The 23,405-nt window shown below is 44.3% G+C and overlaps 1 pseudogene across 1 annotated transcript in view; it reads left to right on the top strand.

Moving 5' to 3' along the window:
• The first annotated feature begins 15,493 nt into the window (after positions 1–15,493).
• The window catches only part of LOC307110438 (small ribosomal subunit protein uS5m-like), a 53,900-nt pseudogene continuing 45,988 nt past the window's right edge, over positions 15,494–23,405 (top strand). Inside the window, exon 1 of the transcript in view lies at positions 15,494–15,592. The product of the transcript in view is annotated as a small ribosomal subunit protein uS5m-like (transcript). The remainder of the gene's footprint in view (positions 15,593–23,405) is intronic.

Here is a 23,405-nt window from a genome sequence, read left to right as displayed (position 1 = left end):
GCTTCCTGCTTTTGCAGGCACGAACCTGAGCCTGGCAGAGGCCCTTCAGGCCTGGCCGTGCCGCTCTGCTCAGAGTGCAATTTAGCACATGTTTTCCACACTGTTCTGGAAAGTGGGGACCTAAAGAGATTAGGTAATTGGCATCCCAAGTCCTAGCAAGCCCTGATTCCCACAGAGCGCCTTGTTACTCTAATTGCTCGGAGACCCATTTTCATATCCCAAGACCAGGAGTCAGACTGTAATGACCTGAAGGCAACATATACTACACTTTCTCATTGCCTCTGCTCTGGCCAGAATGAAGTTTTCTATTTTAGCTGTGGTGGCAGGGCCGGACCATTCTAGGGACACCTGTGATCCAAGAAGGACCCTTAGGTCAGGGTCCACAGGAGGAAGGGATTCATCAGGGTTATCCCAAAGTGGAATAGGCTGGATTTGGGAGGTTATGGGCACTCAAGGGTCCAAACTGACCCCCTTGGTCAAGCTAGAAACCTGGGCATTATGTATAGTTCTTCCTCTCATCCTCACGGACTTATCAAATCTACAAATCCTGACTATGGTAACCTGCTAAATAGCTCTTGAATCTCACCCATCCTCTCTATTTCCCTTACCACAGCCTCAGCTCTTCCCTTACCACAGCCTCAGTTCATCTCTTACCTAGACTATTATCTACACTCACCCCCCTCCCCCACATACACACACATAAACCACCAGATTTGAGTCTCCAGTCCTCTACCCAGGGATCAGCAAACTACAGCTCATGGACCAAATTGGACCTGCCATCTATTTTTGTAACTAAAGTTTTATTGGAATGCAGCCATGCCCATTTGCTTACATATTGTCTTTGGCTGTTTTTAGGCTACAGAGTTGAGTAGTTGCAAGAGACCATGTGGCCCACAAAGTAAAAAATATTTACTATCTGGCCCTTTAAGAAAAAGCCTGCCAAGCCTGCCCTAAACCACCACCAGTGTAAATTCAAGTCACTTAATCAAGATTCACCAACTGTTCGCCCTGCCAAATAGGAAAAAATGTAAATTCCTTGGCATACATAACAGCATCTTTTATGAATCAGTCCTTAGTTAGCTCAGGAATTATAAATTGGCAGCCCACAGGCTTCTTCTAGCATATATTGTGGCCCACACAAAGTTTAAAATATTACATTAATTGCCAACTTTTTAAAGATTATACATAAAATTATACATAAAAACACAGACTCTGACTTATCTTGAAAAATAGGGAACTCTGGCAACAATTGAACCCCGTTTCCAAATGGCACCTATCAGCCAAAATCAATGGGCATCTGCCCCCATTGGATGGTGCCTGTGCTCTGGAGTTACCCAGACTCCACCACTCCCTACTGCCCTACATCAGGCCTGCTTCATTCATATAGGCATGAATCTCACAGCCCCTGGCCTTCCTTCGTTCTTTACCAACCAGCCCTCTTTCTAGAACTATTTCCTGTAGTTACACCAAAAGACTGAGTTCCCAAAGGAGCCATGCTCTCTCCCACCAACACACTTTTGCCCATGCGATCCCCTTGCATTAATCTTCTAGGGCTGCCATAACCAAGTACTGCAGAATGGGTGGTGTAAATAATAGACATTTATTTTCTCACAGTTCTGGAGGCTTGAGGTCCAAGATCAAGGTGGCAACGGGTTGCTTCCTTCTGAGGCCTCTCTCCTTGGCTTGTAGATGGACATTTTCTCCCCACATCTTCGCGTGGTCTTCCCTGTGTATGTCTGTGTCCTGACCTCCTCTTCTTATAAGGACACCAGTCATATTGCATCAGGGCCAACCGATGTCCTCATTTACATTTAATTATTTTTTAAGGACCCTATCTCCAAATACAGTCATATTCTGAGTTACTGGGGCTTAGGACTTAAATATATGAATGGGAGGAGGAGGGCACGATTCAGCCCATAATATCTCTCCTCCAGGAATGCCCAACCCTACTTTGGTCATCTAACAAACGCTCCCTCTTTCTTTAAGAATCTGATCACGCACCGCCTCCCTGGTGAGGCCTCCTCAGAAATCCCTTGCAAAAATCCATCTTATATTTCTCTGCAACTTGTGCACACATTCACTAGAGAACTATCACCTTGCCCTGTAATGATTAAACCCCCTTTTCCCCACAGTGAACGGTGAGAGCCCATCTCTGGGTCAGACAACGGGCAACCAGACCTTGGCTCAGTGGATTTTGAGCCCTTGGCTCTACTTCTAGGGGTAGTAACTATTCCTTTTCACCTCTATTCACTCAATAAACATCTACTGGGGCCTTGCCACATGCCAGGCACTACTCAGCCCTGAACAAGAGGGACAGAGTCCCTGCCTGCATGGAGTTTATGTTAGTGAGGGGAAAGAACAACAAACAAGTGCATGAACAAAAGTGGCAAATCTCACAGCACCAAGCTTATCTCATGTAGGTGTTCAAAAGCATTCAAATGAATGCCATGGAGGGGGGAGGGGGGATGTACGAACAAGGGGTCTGGATATCTTAGAGCAATTCCAGATGTGGAATGCTGTGATTTTTTTTTTTTACTCTGAGTTGCTGAGGCAGTTAACATGTAGAATGTTAGGTGGCCTACCCCTTGTCCTGAAAGCTAGTGTCGCTAGCTAGGTCACTGCATCCCACTATCCCTCCTTAAATCATGGGACCCCAAACCATCCCTAGGAAGAGACATGAGACAAAGCCCACCGACGTTTCCCACGGCCCCTGACTCAAAATCCACTGAGCCAAGGTCTGGTTGCCGGTTGTCTGACCCAGAGATGGGCTCTAGTTTCCTGTGTGCAACTTTTTGGGTAGATTTGTGAAGAAAATGGAAGCAGGGCAGGTGACTAGGCCTAAGATGACCCTCTCCAAGTAAATGATACTCATTTTAGGTGCATCACGGACTTTATCAGCTTGTAAAGAAGTGATGGGCAATTTCTAGAAATTCTCTAGTAATATCTGAGAAGTGGTACAAGCCACACAGGGATCCCCACTCTGATAAAAGCACAAAGCCAGTGGGAACTCAGTATGGCAACCCATAATGTCTGCTCTCTTCCTATTCTCTATGATTTTTTTTTTGAAAATGCTATTTGGACACTTATGGAACAATTTAAGTAGATTAGAATATGGGCACAAAATTTACCCATGGAACTCTGTGTCCTCAGATATTTATTCAGACATAAAATTTAGAATCATTTCTGTCCCATAAAAATTTGTTAAATTTACAGATTAATGTTAAATGTATAGGTTAGTAGGAATTGGCTTAAAATTTGGGGCATCCCATTCTAGAATACACCTGGTGGCCTTTTACAGTATTTAGAACATTTTATAAGTATATTCCAATATGTCCTGCATATCAATTACCTGTTGCTAGGTGTTTTATATTGCTGGTGACCACTCTCAATGAAATCTTTTTAAATTATTTTCTACTAGATTATTGTTGGTAAAGAAAAGGGAAAATTCAAACAAACTAGTGAATTCTCTTATTGCTTCTAACAGTTTTTAGTGGATTCTATTAGATTTTCTATGCAGACATGCCTATGCCTATCATTTTATGTAATGATTCCTTTGCCATGTTCTTGCCAATATTTATCCTTAGTTCATTTTTTCCCATCACTGTATTGGAAAGCAATCCAAAGTGCTTGTAAATAACGACAGAGAGAGTAGTTTCTCCATATTCAGTGGAAATGCCTTTAGTATCTCTCTGCACCAACAGCCATAATGTTGGCTGGCTGTTGGTTTGGTACAGATGATTTGGGGGAAGGGGAGGGTGAGTTATGTTTTAAATATGCATTTTCAGATTCCAATTGTCCTATATCAGTAATAGACATCAGGCTTTATCAAATAGTTTTAGGGATCTACCAAGATGATCTTAAGACTTATATGAAACTCTCTTCTGTGCTATAGATGTCCATAATCCTTTCTTTTCTGGTGTTGCAGGCCCAGCAGTGGAATTACTGGGTCAGTGATACAAACATTTGAAGTCTCCTCGTGCATCTTATTAAACTGTAACCCCAAAGGATGGAGCCAATTGACACTCCAGCAGTGGATGAAAATGCCTGTTATACTAAACTCTCACCAGCACTGTGTTTTATCAACTACAATATCTGTCAACTGATACAACTATTGAATGTTGGCTAGAAGATACACACTCTCCTACTGCAACTACTGGAAGGGCCCTTAAGAAATGCCTAGTGCAATGACTGAGAAACATTTTGAGGTCACAGAACTATAATTATCTGAAAAAGTTATATACCCTCGTCCCCCCTACCACCCCCCAAAAAAAGATGTGCATACACGGAATTTTTTTCTATAAATTTCCAAAGATTCCAAGATCTCCAAAGGCTCCTCAGTGGAGTGTCACAGATGCACAACGCAGACATTTGACTATCCCAACACCTCCATTTTACAGGTAAGGAAAACTGAGGCCAGAAAAGTATGGTTAAAAACTAAAATGAAACCTTTTTTTTTAACTTGTTTTAAAATATTTGAGGAGAAAAGCTTATATTGGTTTTCTACATTTAAATAAAGAAGATATTTTTCACTTTGAAAAAGGAAAACCCTTTGGGAACCAGCAGCATTAGCGAACTAGCTGTGAAGATTCCTGAGGCGACCACTTTAAGGGAGTCCACGTGCATTCTCATGGGGCCAGTGGAAAATGCACCTGAGCGGGAAGGAGAAGACCCAGGGCCTGGTGCCGACAGGCCAGAGAGTGAGGGTCCATCCTCAGGTAACTCATGAACCCTGTGAGCCTCACTTTTTGCATCTGCAAAATAGGGAATAGCATTGTAGGTTTTGGGGGGTTGTGTGTGTGTTTGTGTGTGTCTTGAAGGCTGCACGTGTGTGTGTGTGTGTGTGTGTGTGTGTGTGTGTGTGTGTGTGTTTTCGGTTATGTTGGGGGGGTAGGTTGCATGGGAGGGAGTTGTGGGTTGTTTGTGATTCTGAACTCGGGTTGTGTGTATGAGCTGTGTGTTTGTGTTGGAAATGAAGCTCGAGGCTAGGCTGAGCCGACTGTGGATGGAATAGTAGAGACTGTTGCTGCCCCACTGATAGCCCTTCTTCAATGCAAGACATGAGGCCTCCAAATGCCAGAACGGGTGCCACTTTGCCTGCGGACCTTCTCTGGGGCTAAGTCCCCCTGTGGCCCCTCCCTCAGCAGGCTAGCAGTGCCACTGAAATCATGCTCCCCATCTTCAGAGGTCCCCAATCAACAACTGACGAGGAGTAAATATCCTGCCCCCCTCACCCTGGGGAAGATGACTCCAAAGTTTGTGTTCTGTGCCCTCCCTCCAGCTCCCAGCAGGGTCCCCCTCCAGTTGCCTGTGGTGCTAACTCAGTGCTTGACAATGACCCTCTGTTGGTTGCTTTCCCCTCCTTGAATCACTCCCATGCCCCTATGAGGCTGTTTCCTGAGATCCTGCCCAAACAAATGACCCGTTCTCACTTCCATGACCTCATTGGTCCATGTCTGGGTGAACCCAAGCTACCGTGCTGAACCTGACACTGGGCATCGCACAATCTGGAATGTGTTTGAAAATTTAAATAAATGAGACCAACAGCTCCAGCAACATTTTAGAACTCACAATTCATACCCCAAGGAAGGTGCATGAAGCCCCCCAAACAAGGAAGGGCATCTGCCTCCCTGCCAAGCAGGGGTGGACACCCTCCAGGGGTCCTTGAGATTCAGAGCATATAGGTGATTCATCCTCCCACCATCCAACAGGCAGCTGCAGGTGGACCTGCTTTAAAGGCGAGAATCTAGGCCATTCCCAGCCTCTGGTCCTGCTGGGGTGGTTTTCCTGGGGAGACCATCACTGCCAGGCGGGTGAGGCCGGGGAACTGTCGCCCGCTAAGCATGATGGACAACACGGCCTTCCTGGCTGAGGCGGCTTTGAGATGGTTCTGTGTCAGTCTCGTTCTTTAGCATGAATGAGAAAGGATGGAGCTCGGCCCCAGGATGCCGGGAGGAGGGCCTCAGAGCAGCGCGTGCACAGGTGGGAAGGAAGGAAATTGAAGGAGAAGCCTTTGGGCCCTCAGGATGGATGGGACCCACCCTCTGCTGTTGTTGGGCCCTCAGTCTCTCCAAGGAGCCTGCTTCCTGCGGATCCTGGCGGGCTGGCATCGCCAACATAAAATGGGGCTAATCATACCTTTCTCGTGGCATTGCTGAGAGGGTTAAGTGCGACAATGTATGTGAAAATCCCAACACGATTCCTAACACATCCTGTTAATTACAGACACTCCTCAACTTATGATGGGGTAATATACCGATAAACCCATCATAAGTGGAAAGTATCAGAAGTCAGAAATGAATTTAATACATCTAACCCAGTGGTTGGCAAACTCATTAGTCAACAGAGCCAAATAGCAACAGTACAACGATTGAAATTTCTTTTGAGAGCCAAATTTTTTAAACTTAAACTTCTTCTAACGCCACTTCTTCAAAATAGACTCGCCCAGGCCGTGGTATTTTGTGGAAGAGCCACACTCAAAGGGCCAAAGAGCCGCATGTGTCTCGCGAGCCGCAGTTTGCCGACCACTGATCTAACCTATTGAACATCATAGCTAAGCCTAGCCTACCTTAAAAGTGCTCAGAACACTTACATTAGCCTCCAGTTGGGCAAAATCATCTAACATAAAGCATATTTTATAATGAAGTGTTGAATATCTCGTGTAATTTATTATGCGTATCATTTTTTGCACAATCATAAATGTCGAAAAATTGTAAGTTAAACCATCATAAGTCGGGGACTGGTTGTATTCCTTTCCTCCCCATTATAATAACTAGCACTTGGGGAATACTTACAACAAGCCAGGCACTGTTGAGTGGACGCTGTAAATGTTATCCCCTTTAGCCCTCTACAACCCTAGGAAGAAGGTCCTACAATTCATCCCATTCTATAGATTAGCAAACTGAGTCAGAGAGGTCATTTTAAGTGCCATGAGTTCCCACACTTGCAGGGGTGGCACCAGGGTTGGAACCCAGCAGCTGTGGTTCCAGAGCCCAAGCTCTTCACCATCCCACTTTCTCTCTACTTACAGGAGGGCCGCTTTCCCATGAAGAACACTATTACTAGGCATTGTATCGATTGTATTACTCTCTTGTGTACGCTAGCTTCAAGACACAAGTAAGTCCACAGTAGTGTCATTGGTGTTATATTTTATAACTCTGGCTTTAAAATCAAACAAGCCAAAATAACGATGCTGAGCAGCAGCATCCTTACCCAGGAACTTGTTGGAATGCAAATTCTTGGGTCCCGTCCCAGGCACCTGCGTGTTACCAAGCCCTGCAGATGCTGGTAGACCCTGAAGTCCGAGCACCACATGAAGATGTAAACAAATATACAAAGAAGCAAACAGATCATCCCTGTGGCTTCTAGTTTCCTCTTGATTCCTACTATTGAAGCTCTCCTTTCTTTCTTCCGAGCTCAGCTACATTCCTTTTCTCTTGTTATATTTTGCCTAGACCAGTGGTCGGCAAACTGCGGCTCGCGAGCCACATGAGGCTCTTTGGCCCCTTGAGTGTTGCTCTTCCACAAAATACCACGGCCTGGGCGAGTCTATTTTGAAGTGGCGTTAGAAGAAGTTTAAGTTTAAAAAATTTGGCTCTCAAAAGAAATTTCAATCGTTGTACTCTTGATATTTGGCTCTGTTGACTAATAAGTTTGCCGACCACTGGCCTAGACTTTCTCTGTAATTAAAGAGAAGCAGTAAGAGTGGATTTGCCACATCAACTCCATCCACTCTGGTTACTTTTAAGTCTCCCAGGTCTGCATTAGGTTGCACTGCAGTGCACTTCCTGAGTCTCGTGGGCTCCGCATCGGAACCAGAACCACAGGCGAATGTCATCTCACTGTGATTTCCACGCTCAGCATCTTCCTACCAACCTGCACAGGCCAGGCAGGCACGAGCATTCTGCTTGCTCACCAGTATTCCCGCACCTAACCCAGCCTGCGACATGTAACAGGTGCTCAGTAAATATTTTTGAGTAGATAAATGTGTTCGTTGTTAACCTTCATCCAATCCTACTGGTACAAGACGAATTGCATCGTTCATCTTTTAAAGATGAGGAAACCGAGGATCAGAGTGTTCGGTAGCTCACCCAGGGTGGATCAGAAAGTGAGCTGCAGATTTTGGATTCAAAATCAGAACCGCTGGGTCCCAAAGACCTCTCTTCTCCGTGCCTTATACCGCCGCTTCAAGAGCCCGGGAAGTCCAGAGGGCGAGGTTTTGCAGGTGATGCAACTGGAAGGAAAACGGCGCTGCTGCTTTCTGCGCTGGGTCAGGACGGTGTTGGCATGGCTGGGAATGAAGGGTGTAGCCCAGGGTCAGAAAAAGCAAAGGGATTGCTGAGAGAGTGGGGTAAGGCGCCATCCCTGCACTGCGGCAACTGACAGGCGACGCTGTCATCCTAACAACAAAGGTTAAATCCCTCCTAAAGATCGCATCGCACCTGCCCTGAAATGTAAGGATCTTCCAAGCAGAAAGTCAGCTCAGACGGCCCTCATACCCCCGGAAGCGGGAGCGGGGCTCTGAGACCCTCAAAGCCGGCCCTGAGAGACCGAACTGTCACCAAGAAAATCACAGGAAGAGAGACCAGCAGCTCCCCGTGGCTTCCAGGCCGGGTGACTCCCCTTCACTCTGTGGGACCTTCAGAATGTTGAAACCTTAGCGGATCTGAAATAGTGGTTATTACCTCAACGTCATAAAAGTCGAGTGAAGAAAAGCTGGGCATAAATTGTATTTCACATTGATTTCAACCTTGGTTAAAAGCCAAATAAAAAGAGGTGCAGCATGAAAAAGACAAAAACGAAAGGCAATCCACTAAAAGTTGCAGGGGTAGGACTCAAAGTGGTTTCTTTCCCTTCATTTTCTATTTTGTCCTAATTTTTCACTAAGGGACCTATCTCTTTTGAATAAAACAAAGTTCCACTTTAAAGGACTGTAATGATGCTTGCTGAGTGCTTGTTAGTGGCCTATTTTGTTGCATTTTACATAGCCTGAGTGAGCCTCCTTTTATAGGGGCAGGCATTAGGCGCTGCTGGGCTAACCTGACAAAGCTGTAGCTGGTACGTGCAAAGCCAAGGTTTAAAAATAAAGTGGTACCACCCAACCTTGACTGCACGCTAGCATCATATGGGAAGCTTTTAAAAATCCTGATGTCCAGGCCACACCCCTTTAAATCCAAATCATTCTGTGCAGGACCCAGGCATCCGCACTTTCACAATGTCCTCAGTGACTACAATGCGTAGCAGACTAAGAACTACTAGTATTACTCTCAAGGCTGTGAGTTTAACCAGCATGCTCCATACTTGCTCGGTCTATGGGAACATCTGTCTCCAACAAATGAGAAATATCAACAGCGTTTTAGGAACCCTCAGCACCATGTGGATTTCAGAGCCCTGTCCACGTGACCATGTCAATGCATTGAAAGACCTAGTCATCCGACAGCAGCGACGCTCACCAAGCTCAGTGGGGACGATGATGACAATGATAATAGGCTCCTGAAGGTGGAGCCCTTTTAAGTGGTTTACTGGTGGACCAGACCCTGGAAAGAAGGGGAGGACTTAAGCAACTAGAGAGTCGAAGACTAAAGGGAAGTTCCAATGAACCAAGACCAGAGTGAATTCAGGTCAACAGCACCTACCATTTAAAAGCTAATGTGATGCCCTAACTGGTTTGGCTCAGTGGATAGAGCATCGGCCTGTGGACTGAAGGGTCCCAGGTTCGATTCCGGTCAAGGGCATGTACCTTGATTGCAAGCACATCCCCAGTGGGGGGTGTGCAGGAGGCAGCTGATAGATGTTTCTCTCTCATCGATGTTTCTAACTCTCTATCCCTCTCCCTTCCTCTCTGTAAAAAAAATAAATAAATAAAAATCAATAAAATATATTTTAAAATAAATAAATAAAAGCTAACATGAGCCCTGGCGGATGGCTTAGTTGCATGGAGCATTGTCCTGTACACCCAAAGGTTGTGGGTTTGATTTTGGTCAGGGCACCTACCTAGGTTGTGGGTATGACCCCAGTTGGGGTATGTATGGGAGGCAACCATTCAATGTTTCTCTCTCACATGGATGTTTCTCTCTCTCTTCCTTCCTTTATCTCTAAAATCAATAAACATATTCTCAGGTGAGGATAATTTATTTTAAAAAAGGCTAACATGTACTCCTATAGGGTAGTGATACTGTTTATCATAGGTAGCTAGATATTAATAGAAAGAGAGCAAAGGGAATCACATGACTGTCTCACCAGTAAGCTATAGCTTCATACACTCCAGGGGGTCACAGCATTGCCCACCAAGGAATACATCCCTCCTTACCCCCTTACCCCCCCACCCCCTGCTCTGGAACCGATTGTGGAGGGAGCAGGGGGAGGTGAGCACATATGCAATAGAAGTCAAAATGGCACAGGGGGAGGTGCTTGAACATAGAGACATGACAGTCTAACCTGGGAAAGAGATCAATTGGCTAGGGGGTGGACCCACCAGAAGCCCGAAAGCGTGGGAAGTTGATGGGTTATTTTGAAAAAGATCCTGGTTCTTCCCAAACCCGAGATAATATAATCCCAGGGAAACGAAGAGGAGCTCTCTCTCTCTCCAGCTCCATGACCTGTGCTGGTCCCATTTGTTCTCACATTTTCTCTCCATAGTCATGTGGCCCTAGCAGCCTTGTGGCCGATGGGCGGGCAGAGTCCAAACGCACAGCTTCAGGTCGCAGATGGGAACACAAGCTAAGCTAGTCGGATGGTAAGAGAGGTCAGACGGACTGAGCTTTAACATGGCACAGGAACTTTGGACACGGATGGAGATGGGACACTGGGAACCCAGGAGGGACAGCCTTCTATTTTCACCCAAATAAATCTTACCACCAGACCTCATCCTCCCTGTGGGTCCCCCAAAAAATGCCTTTTCTAGCAACAACGCAAGAACCCCACTTCCATCAGCAAAAACACCAGGAAGTGACAGAGGGTGAGCTGCCTATTTACACAACTGAACACGAAGGCATGGAAGAGAAAACTGAGGCCCCAGGGAGGGCCAAATGAACTGATCTGAGTTGGTTCACAGGCAAGAGGTTTAAGCTGATTCGCACATAGATCCATTGGAGGTCAGAGCACCAGGCTAGGGAACAAAGACTGAGCTAGTGCAGAGTAAGGAATCATAATATCTAGGACAAAAAAAAACACATTTGTGGAGCCCTCACCATGCGTAAGTGGTGGTCTGGATTACTGTTCCTCTCTCCTTGTTACTGTGGGCAGCGTATGCTTCCCAGCCCCACCAACTTGAGGCTCGGCCATGTGACTCACTTTGGTCAGTGTGGTGGAAGCAAATGTTGCTTATGCAAAAGCTTGTACTTGCAAGGCTGGGCTTGCCCTCTCCTGCTCCTGCCTTTCAGCTTGCAAAGAACATATCATGGGTAGCTGCTGGTCCACGGAGGAAGAGAGCTGTGGAATAGGCCTGGGTCAGCCCACAATGTTGGAGGCAAAACTAGTCTAAACAGCCAAATCACAGCACAGCAACCTGCAGGTGCATGGGCAGAAGATGGGTGCTAAATTAATCAGGGTTCACCAGAGAAACAGAACCACTACGATATATATTCCAAAGGTGTGAGAATCAGGAGAGTCAATGATGTAAATTCCAGCCCAAGGACAGAAAACCAATGTCCCAACTCACACAGTCGGGCAGCAAGTTTCCCTGACTCAGCGTTTATGTTCTAACCAGGACTTCAGTTGATAGATGAGGCCCACCCACATTAGGAAGAACAATCTGATTTACTCAGTCCATTCATTCAAATGTTAATCTCATTCAGAAACACCTTCTCAGACACGCCCAGAATAGTGTTAGACCAAATATCTGGGCACTCCACCCATGATCCAGTCAAGTTGACACATAAAATTAATCATCACAGCTCAGACAGTGTGGCTCTGTGGTTAAGTGTTGGCCCATGAACTAGGAGGTTTCGGTTTGATTCCCAGTCAGGGCACATGACTGGGTTGCAGGCTCTATCCCCAATAGAGGGCGTGCAGGAGGCAGCCGATTGATGTTTCTCTCACGTTGTTTTGTTTCTATCTCTCTAGCCCTCTCCTGTCCTCTCTCTAAAATCAATAAAAATATATTTTTAAAAATTAATTATCACAGAAGCTTACCGTGGTATACCACTAAAATTCTGAGGGCATTTGTTATATGGTGTTATTGCAGCAAGAGCTGACTGAGACACATGATTATCTCAATTCATCCTCTTCACAACCCAGGTAGGTAATGTAGAAGGAAGGGCCCCATTCTATAGAGACAGAAACAGAGTTTTAGGGAGGGTCAGTAACTTGTCTGAGAGCAGTAGGTGGCAGAGCTGGGTTTCTAATTTAGGTCCCCCTTTAAAGACCATGCTTCAACCACTATGCTATGCCACCCCCTTGAACCTCCAGGGCAAGAGAGCCAAGGGCTGCCCCAGCAGGGACACTTTTCCAGAGCTTTCATCGAGGTCTGAGTCCTTGTCTGAGCAGGTGCAATTTCAAGGCCAGAGAAGAGAAGCCATCCGGTGGTCACAGTGGCATCGCTCTGGAAAGGACAGCATGAGCCTTGGGGTTATGTTACAAACGGACAAGATTTAAAGAGGGACTGCTGGTCCACGGAGGAAGAGAGCCGTGGAATAGACCTGGGCCAACCCACAACGTTGGAGGCATCTCCAAAGCTCTTAATGGGAACATTCTGTCTGGATGGGAGCATTAACATCTCTGGAAGAATGAGGGTGTAGGGTCTCAGCAAAAATGAGCACCCTCTAACATAGGGTTTCTCAACCTTAGTTCTGTTGATACACAAGGCTTTACAATTATTTGTTAAGGTGGCCTGTCCTACGTACTGTCGGATGTTCAGCAGCATCCCTGGCCTCTACAAATTAGATGCCAATAGTATCGCCTAGATGTGAAAATGAAAAATATCCCCAGATATTGCCAGATGTTCCCTGGGGGACAAAATCACCCTTGGTTGAGAACTACAGCTTTAATATATTATCTCCTTGGGATCTTTTGTGTGTCAGGCGACCTCCACACTCTTGACTCCTGCAGGAAAAATTTGAAGACACACAGTCCAGGTGAACGTGAGAGTAAGTTAATTAAAGCCTGGCACAGTGAGGCGAAGGAAGGGCCCCTGGAAAGAGGATGAGGGTAAGCTTCCCATTGCTCCCCTGGGTGCAGGTCTTGATGGGACCTTTAGTGCTTAGGATAGAAGAAGCAAAGAACATGCCTGAGGAAAGGGGGTGCAGGTGTGCTCAAAGAGGATCCGCGCTGGAGTCCTTTGTCCTGAGGGTTTTATCTATTTTTCTATAGGCAGGAATTTTAGGGGAGGTCCCAGGGGAGGATCTCAACAGAATGCTCATTAGATTTCTGGGTGTGTTGTTTAGTATGCTGAAGTATTAAAATGAGCGTGTAAGAGGTCTGGGGTCATTTTCTGATTAGTTTTACTTTATCTTAGATTAGTCTGACGCTAATTGGGTGTTTTGCTTTGTTTTGTTTTGTTTTTTTTTTTGTTATCTATCTCCCTAAGGTGATTTACTAGTAAACCACCTGCTCTTAGGTATCTTTGGTTAGGTGGGGTAGAGAATTGTGATTTATCAGCTGTCTGTTAATTGCTCAGCCATTCCGGGCCATTTGTTCAACCATTTGTCTCAGTTTCCTCATTCCACTTGCCAGGGAATTTTCCTAGTTTCTTACTAACCTGCCTCATTTCCCACTCTTCCTCCCTCGCAAAATCCATGCTACTATGTCCCTTCTCTGAACCTACATAGCATCTGGCGATCCCCAATGCACGGCTGTGATCTCAGCATTGCATCCTGATGTGTCCTATCTCAACAGCTCCACTGTAGACTTCTCCAGGGCAGGTCTTGGTCAACTTCACTGGGCTGGGCACTTAGGAGGAGAGAAGTGAAAAAAACGAGTCCTATTGAATTCAACAATTCAACAGATGCCAAATCAATGTCGGGTCACAGGAGCAGGGGAACCTGGGCGGGCAATGGAGCCAGGAGTGGGTTCCAGGCAGCCCTGAATTCTGCTCGGTGGAAAGACGCCGAGTCTGTCTGGTAATTTGCATACCGATGACATTCTACAAAATGCAGGTGCCTGCCTTTTCACCACGGAGGCCAATTAAATGCTTTACGTTTTAGAAGCAGACTCTTTAAGAAATGCCTGTGAGAACAATTAAGAACACAAAACACAGTAAATGAAACTGGAAGTTATCAAAAGCTACTGAACAAAGTTGAAGAAAATGGCCTGTGGCCAAATGGGAGGAACCGGAGTCCAGGGGATCAGATTACAGACCACGGAAGCCAATAGTCAAAGGTCCCAGTCCCAGCAGAGCCCCTCTGGGGTCAACAGTAAAACAGCGATAATAATAGTACTTGCCTCAGAGGGGGGTTGTTAAGTTGAATGTATTAATATATGTAAAGTAATTAAAACTGTGCCTAGCACTTAAGTGCTCCATGACTGTTGGCTGCTATGATTATAATGATTATTAATATAGTATTATGTATGCTCCAAAATAGCAGGGACCTTTTCCGCCTTGTTTTCCCAGCACCCCCCACTTCCTGCACACAAGAGGAAACTCGATAAATGTTTGTTGGATGGTTGAATTAAATGGCAAGCTTAGCTGGTGACAAATTATGATCCTGAGCAGCCTACAGACTGCTGCCAAAGTGCTTTTCACCGCGCCTTCCTTCCCACGCAAAGTCTCAGGAGCCCTTTATTACTTCCCATCCTGGTGTGACAGACTCAGGGACCCCCCCCCCCCCCCACTCAGCTCACCCACTCAGTCTCTCCTGGCCCAGGATCCATCTCCTTCACAACAGATCTGGCCCTGCATGTTGCCCAGCCCCCTTTCAACCTGCACATTCTGGCCCTCCCAGGGCTCCCAGCTGGGATTTTGGAATCTTACAGGCCTGGGTTTAAATCCTGACATTCAAGAGTACTCCTGCTGGAGCAGAGCTAAATGCCTGGTATGCTAATTATCAGAGGAATTCTGCTTGAGGCTTGAGTTTTTGTAAGAAAGTGCCTCTCCAGAAAATATGTACAAAATAATGACTGTTTATGAAATATATGCAGGAGTCTATATGCAAACCAGACTCCCATCAGCAGTGGTCAATGACCAGGAACAAAGGGATTTAGAGATGTAGAAATCTAAATCTGCCTTTCCTTGAATCCCTGTTGGCACCCAGAGGTCTTTGGTTATCGATCCCCTCTTGCCCTGCCCGTTCTCTCTTCCCTTGACATAAAAGAAGCCTGAATTCTGGGCTGTCGGAAGATGGGTTTGAGGGACCTCTACGGCCCCCACCTTCTTGAGCTGGCCCCTTCTCAATCAACAAACCTTTCCTTACTCCAAACTCTGACATTCTGAATATTGGCCTTTTGAAGCATTGGGCACATTGACTTTGAACCAGTAACATTGCTAACCCGTATCCTTGGACCATTTGTCATCTCTCTGACCTCAGTCTCTTCACCTGAAAAGTGTAATAACAATACCGCTATGGATGTAAATACCTGTAACAAGCCCCAGCACACCATCTGCACACAAAAGGGATGGCCCAATGCTAATGCCTTCCTGGCCTGCTACTTCCACAATATGGTGAGATCTCTAGAGCCCCATAAAAACACTAGATGAGCCATTTGGCCAGCAAGAGCCTGGTGATTGAAATCATAGGCATCAAGTCTATTTTTCCAAAAGAGAGCAAAACTTTGTAATAAAACTGAGTTGTGGTGGAATGCTAGGAAAAGCTGTTTGCTGCAGCCTTAACGGGCAAGATATAAAGGGCACATCCTCAGAGGCCAGGGGACAGGTTTATTAATAGGATTAAAGCCTGGGGAAGCTGCTGGAGAGTCAGGGTGGCTTATCAGAGTGAAATAGTATGTACTCGCAGATAAGATCACCCACAGAGCAGCCAAGAGGCCACTTCAGAAATAAAAAAATAATGTAATGGGCTACTGGGGTAGGAAATGCCAGTGGTCCCCCAAGCACTGGTCCGTGATCTTCTTCTGCAAAGTTGGCTACATTGGGATCACCAGGGGAGGTTTCCCAGTATAGAATCCAGACCCCATTCCTAGTAGTTTCTATTATAGTGACTGTATGTGGTCCCTGGAAATCTGTTAGCAATTGTTAAAAGGTTCGCAGGTGATGATGCTGAAGAGGCAGCCAAATTTGGATTGAGTTCCCATGCGAGGATTGTTTTATAACTAGTTTAGTAGCAATCCAGACACCTGGATTTATCCATTTATTTATTTAACAAATACTCAATACATGTTTTTGCTAAGAAAGAAACCAGAAGAAAGAATGGTCCCATTCCTCATTGAGCTTACAGTTCACTAGTGGAGATATTGATCAAAGAACCCAACATTCAATCATTCATTCATTCAAATATTAAGTACCATGATGTGCCAGGCTCTGTGCTAATGACCTGGGATTTTGACTGGGCCCTAAAGCTTGGCCCTAAAGCAACCAGAAACTTGGGAGAAAGTCATATTTTAGATCACAACCTACCCAAGGGAGTATCACTGTTTCTTTTTCAGAATTATGTCCTGAGAGGAGAGAAGAACATTTCTTAAAAATTCAGAGGAAAAAATCTGTTTCCTAGATCACAGTCCCTGTGCTTGGCGGAGAGGGTTGCATAATGGAAAGACTGACAGTAGGTTCTCAAATGATACTAATGAGGCAGAAAAAAAGTGAGTAGAGTAAGAGAAAAAAAATAATAATAGCAGCAGTAATAACATCTGACATATTAAGCACTTATTATGTGGCAGGCACTGATCTTGGTGCCAAACAAACATTAAAAACACACACATGCATAGCGTTTTCATTTGCGACAGGAAGGAGCAGCAAGGGTGGCCGTCCTTTGGCAAGGTAATTCCACAATGGCACCGGGGGCTGTAAAAAGGGTTCCTGCCATTTGACCCCGTTCTTTCTTTTCAGACAGAGCATCCTTTGGAACTAGCACAAAAGCTTCGTGCACAAAGACGTGCAGCACTGGCTTATAATGGCTCAAAACCTGCAAACAAACTAAGCGCCCCACAAAAGGGGTTTGCTTCATGATCTCTGGCGCATCCACAGCACAGAGGAAGAAGGCGGCTCTCTCTGAACTGACAGAGAAACCTTTCCAAGACTAACCACTGAGTGGAAAATGCCAGGTGCACCAGAGCCCGCGGTATCTTTTACATCTTATGTCATGTGCATGTATTAACTTTGCAAAAACAATCTGAAGCAATATGCCAAACTACTTGTAGAGTGTAATCCAATCATCTGTGCAAGGACAAGAAAAGTTGGGAGAGAATTTAGGGGAAATGTTAACTAGTTTGGGTCAGATAGGACCTCACTGGATTTTTTTCCCCTCATGTTTTCCTGTATTTCTAAATTTAGATTTCTGGCAAAAGGAAATATTTCAATACACATACACACACACACACACACACACACACACACACACACACACACACACACAAGATTTTTAAGAAGAGAAATCATGGGTCCAGGCTAAATATTTGCTTAGATTTTTGAAACCTTACAGCATATGTAAGAAAGGACTCATGATCAAGAAACAAACATCAGCCCGGCCAGTGTGGCTCCATGGCTGAGTGTCGACCTACAAATCAGGAGGTCATGGTTCCATTCCCAATCAGGGTACATGTCCAGGTTGCGGGCTTGATCCCCAGTAGGGAGCATGCAGGAGGCAGCTGATCAATATTTCTCTCTCATCATTGAAGTTTCTATCTCTCTCTCCCTCTCCCTTCTTCTCTAAAACATTTTTTAAAAAACGTTTATTTAAAAACATTTATTTAAACATTTATTTAAATATTTTTAAAATATTTATTTAAAAACATTTTTTAAATAAATAAACATCAAAGAATAGCAGAAAATGTCAAGAATATGAATCAGAAAGGCATAAACCCTTGAATAATTTGTCCAAAACCAAAACCCCAAGGGCCCCTCAAAATTAAGTTATAAAGCATCATTCAGAGGTTTTTTGTTTTAGAGTTGAACGTGTATTGGTTAGGACTCTATTTGTTGCAATTGATGGGAACCCCAACTCAAAATGGATTAAGCAAAAAAATGAGATTTATTGGCTTACAGAATTTTGAAAAAGCTTGGTTCTGGGGCTCACTTGCATCTTATATATTTTTTTTATTGATTGCTTTTTAGAGAGGGGGAGTGCTCATAGCTGGTGGCTGCTCTATGAGTTGTCAGCATTATCCCAGAAAGAGCCCCAGTGTGGCCAGCAGCCCTGCCTAGTCTCTGCAGCATGCATGTGGCATTACTGTGGACTCCTCTCAGAAACCACACTTACTGCCCCTTTCATGTATTCCTCTACTAGTCAACAAGTGTTTAAGTGCCTACTATGTGCCAGCTGCCATGCGAGGTGCTCAGAATACACCTGTGAACCAGAGAGAACCACAGTGCCCTTCCTGGAAACAAAACCTGGGCTACAGGATGGTGGGTCTAACGCAGTTCCAGAAATGCATTTACCAAGCGCCTTCTGTGCACCAGCCCTTGTGGAGGGTGAGGAGTGTCACAGGGAAATGAGACACGGGCCCTGCTCAGAAGTGCTCATGGACCAGTAGGAGAGACATATCAAAAAATGAGACATGTTATCTTTACTCTTTTATTAGATTTTTATTATTAACTGAATTTATGGAGCACTTACTATGTGTCAGGCACTACACTAAGCATGTTACAGGCATTAACTCATTTAATCCTCACACAAACACCCTTTGAGGTAGGTACACTGACTCTCCCCATATCACAGCTGGTGAGTGACGGGGCTGTGGCGCATGCACGCATGCCCCAAGTTCTCTGTCTCTAAGACTCTTTCCTTTTATTCACCATGCTGCTGCATTCTACAGCATCCACTTCTCCCTCATCAGCAGACTGTTCCAGACCCCACAGGACCCTACTCTGTTCTCATCAATTTGTGCCTGAGTCTCCAAACGTTGGGGAAAACCCTGACTTGAACTACAGTCTATCAATAGCTTCATGGACTGAAAATTGTGTCACGTACAACAAAGAATATCAGTTCCCCGGGCACCCAGTGAGACGGAAATGGGTCTGTTAACAGTCTTGTATTCCCCATTCCACTTGGAAGGTTAATATTCAGGGTCAGATTCCCCGAGCTTAAACCCAGGGGCATCAGAGTAATGAGGGGTGCGAGTACTCCAGGAGTTTTGGACTAATGACTTGTGAGCTTCTGTTCAGCCCTGAGCTCCTGTGATTTTGGTCAAAAGAAGTCACGACCATTTAATGGAAAAGGCTAACTGGTCAATATCCCACTATCAGTTTATTTTTAGACCAAGCTAGGTCATAATTCTACCCATTATTTTATCCCGGCCCCTCCCTGTCCCTGTCACACACCCAGTCACTGTCAGCCCTCCCTGGGATGTAAATCTTCTGCAAATGTCTCCCTGCCCTGTAAGATTCCCTAGACAGTTTTGCCTCGACTGCAGATGTGTCAGTATCTATCTCCACAGAAAGGTCTTTCTGCTTACGGAGCTGACAGCTAGGTGGCTCCATCAGGATCCCTCCTTACCCTGTGACATCCCTTCCCCAGGCTCCTGCTCTCCAACCAGACCCTTCAATTCACTTCAACAATCTTCTCCTGAGCCTCTCCTCTGGGCTGGGCACAGGCTAGGCTGGAATGGGAAGGTGAATGGGACCCAGCCCTTGCATAAGATCCATATACTCACAGTCAGAAAGAAAAGGTAAAAGGACTTATAACCAAATCCAAAATAAAAGCATTAATGTGTTTCCCATGCAGTAATATAAAGAAAAACAAGATAAAGAGGAAGGGTTGTTGTTTTTTTATATTCCCTGTGGGGTAAGTAGGAGATGACAAAAAGAAGTTTTCACAGATGAGGGCTTTAAAGGTTGAATAGGAGTTTTCCAGGAAGAAAAAGAAAAAGAGAAAACAAATGTAAGAAATTGTGAAAAGGCATGTTGGTGAGTTGGGGGGATGGGAAGAAGAGAAGAGGGTTGGTTACACATAATTCAGTCAAGCTTCAGTGTTGAACAGGGAAGAGCAGAGCGGTGAGAAATGAGCATGAAAAATTGTGGTGGCCCCCAACCATTTTGCTGGCTTCGTTTTGTAAAATGTTTAGGTTTCGAAATAATTTCACACTAACCGGAAAGTTGTAAGATTCATATAAAGAATCCTCATATACCTTTTTCATCTAGTTCCCCAAAACAGTGAAGATTTTCCCACACAAGCTATATCATCTTTCCTCTCTCTCTCTCTCTCTCTCTCTCTCTCTCTCTCTCTCTATATATATATATATATATATATATATATATATATATATATATATATATACTTGTATTTTTTTCTGAGCCACTTGAGAGTGAGTTGAGGTCATGATATTCCTTTACAACTAAAAACTTCGTTGTCTATTTTCTAAGACCAAAGTCATTTCCTTGGATAACTACTACATGAAGTCAGAAAATTTATGCTGACTTAATACTATTATCTAATCCATAAACCTTATCCATATTTCACCAATTTTCCCAATAATTTCCTTTGTTACAACAAAAATGTTGACCACCCTATTTTATTACTCTATTAAATTTTTCAATTACAATTGACATTCAATATTATCTTACATTAGTTTCAGGTGCACAGCACAGTGGATAGACAATCATATACTTTACAAAGTGTTTCCCCTGATATTTCCAATACCCCCCGACACCATATAGAGTTATTAAAATATTATTAACTATATTCCCTATGCTGTACTTTACACCCCCGTGACTATTCTGTAACTACCAATTTGTACTTCTTAATCCCGTCCCCTTTTTCACTCAATCCCTCTAACCCCCCTCCCATCTGGCAACCCTCAGTTTGTTCTCTGTATTTATAAGTCTGTTTCTGTTTTGTTTATGTGTTTATTTTGTTCTTTAGATTCCACATATAAGTGAAATCATATAATATTTGTCTTTCTCTGTCTGATTTATTTTACCTTAGCATAATATACTCTGGGTCCATCCAACTTATCACAAGTGGTAAGATTTTTTTCTTTCTTATGGCTGAACAATATTCCATTGTATATATGTACCAAATCTTCTTTATCCAATCATCTTTTACTGAGCACTTAGGTTGCTTTCATATCTTGGCAATTATAAATAATGGGGCAATGAACAGGGGTGCATATACTAGTATCTTTTCAAATTAGTATTTTGCATTTCTTCAGACAAATGTGCAGAAGTGGAATTGCTGGGTCATAGGTAGTTCTATTTTTAATTTTTTGAGAAACCTTCATAGGGGCTGCGCCAATTTGCAATCCCACCAACAGTGAGTTCCCTTTTCTCCCCATCCTCACCAACACTTATTGTTTGTTGATTTATTGATGATAGCCATTCTGACAGGTGTGAGGTGCATCCCTCTCATGATTAGTGATGTTGAGCATCTTTTCATATATCTTTTGGCCGTCAGTGTGTCCTCTTTGAAGAAATGTCTACTTAGGTCTTCTGTCCGTTTTTAAAATGGATTGTTCTGTGGTTTTGTGTTTGTGTGTGTGTGTGAGAGTGTGTGTGTGTGTGTTTTGTTTTGTTTTTGGTGTTCAGATATATGCATTCTTTATAAATTTTGGATATTAACCCTTATCTAACCATCCTATTTTAAATTGGAACCCCACTACTCCCAACATGCCCTGGCCCTGTTTTCTTTTTCTTTTTTTAAATAATTCTTTATTGTTGAAAGCGTTACATATGTCCCCCTTTTTTCCCCCATAAATCCCCTCTGGCCCACCCCATTTTCTTTTTCTTCACAGCTCTTTCTACCATCTAACATATAACATAATTTTATTTTTAAATTGTCTCTTCTTCCCACCACCCTACTAGAATGTAAGCCTATAAGGTCAAGATTTGTATCTATGTTGTTCACTGTCCTATCCTCAACACCCAAAATAGCGTCTGGCACATGATAGTTGTTCGATAAATTTCTTCCCACAACTGAATGGCCAAATTACTGCTCTCCCTCCTTTAAAGTACTTTGGGTTCTTCATACTTTTATATGTATGTAATATACACTGCAAGGGAAAGAGCTATGCCAGAACAGTTAGGGCTTCTCTGAAGGTTAGCCCAAGTAAACTGAATCCCCATGGGGCTGTTCATACAGATGCGTAAGTCTTTGAGGTACAACAGTATCTACTCCTCTGCAAACAGAGTTAGCATCTTTAGATCTAATGGAAAGATTAAAAGAAAACCCCCCAACTGAAAGGTCAATTTATAGATTCAACAGTTAAATCAAGCCATTTCCTTAAGCACATAGGACACAAACCTTGTATTAAATCAAGGACTTAATCTGAGTTAAGCCACCCTGGCTGGGAACCTGAGCTGGAGGCATGTAATACCTGCCAGTCAGCACCAGCTGCTTCAGCTGACAGTGGCCAGACTGGACAACCTTGGACAGTTTCCAGGGGGCTTTGGGGATGCTCACCTTCAAGGTGCAGAGATGGTGGGCTTCTTTCTGTCAGACCTCATCTCTAAGACTCACCCTGGGCTCATGACACTCCAGCCCCACCAGTCTCTTGGTGCTTCTGAAACATGTCAAGGTCGCTTCAAGGTCATTTATACCTGAACTCCACCCAATTTCCCTTTGGACTTTGCTCAAATGTCACCTTCTCGGTGAGAACTTCTCTCCTGCCCTATTTAATTCTATGAACACCTATCCTCTCTGCTATCCCCCAGTACCCTTTCCTGCGTTATCCTTTCCCACAGCACATACCATCTAACATACTGCACATTTTACTTAAACATTTACTCTCTTGCCTGCAGTGATATGCAAGATCTATGATGGCAACATCTTGCTTTTTCATTCAATGCTGCATCCCCAATCACCTAGAACAGTGTGTGATATATATTAGGAACTCAATACCAAATTATTTAACTAATTGTTTAGTTATATGATATATTGATTGATTAAGTAATTAATTAAGTGGTTAGTTAATTAACTCCATTCCTGTGGCTAGCCTGGTGTGATCACCTGGCTAATAAACTCCATCAAAGCCTGTGGTTGGTACTTGGGTTACGAAGTCAAATAAGATCCACATAGAAAAACCCTAACCCTGGTGTCTTCAATATCCCACCTGAGTCATTGATGCAGATTAGTACCCTTAGGATAAAGTTCAAATTCTCTGTCCCTAGAGTCCTTATCTCCTGCACCCCCATCCTCAACCACCCCCAATAATTCCTTTACCCTCCAAAGATCTATTTCTTTCTGCTCCTCAAAGTCATTAGGTTCTTCTCACATGCAATGTCTCTCTTCATAGAACAGTCCTCTTCATCATCCCCTACTCTTCCAGCCTGGCCAAGTCCTACTCACCAGGTTCACCTCCTGTCACAGCACTCATCACATTCTATGGTCATTGTCTCCTTGCAGGTCAGCCAATCTGACTAGACTGTGGGT

Source organism: Cnephaeus nilssonii (assembly GCF_951640355.1).
Source record: "Cnephaeus nilssonii genome assembly, chromosome: 2".
NCBI classification, from domain to species: domain Eukaryota; kingdom Metazoa; phylum Chordata; class Mammalia; order Chiroptera; family Vespertilionidae; genus Cnephaeus; species Cnephaeus nilssonii.
The sequence above is the reverse complement of the archived record's forward strand: the minus strand, read 5'-3'. Positions and strand labels throughout refer to the sequence as shown.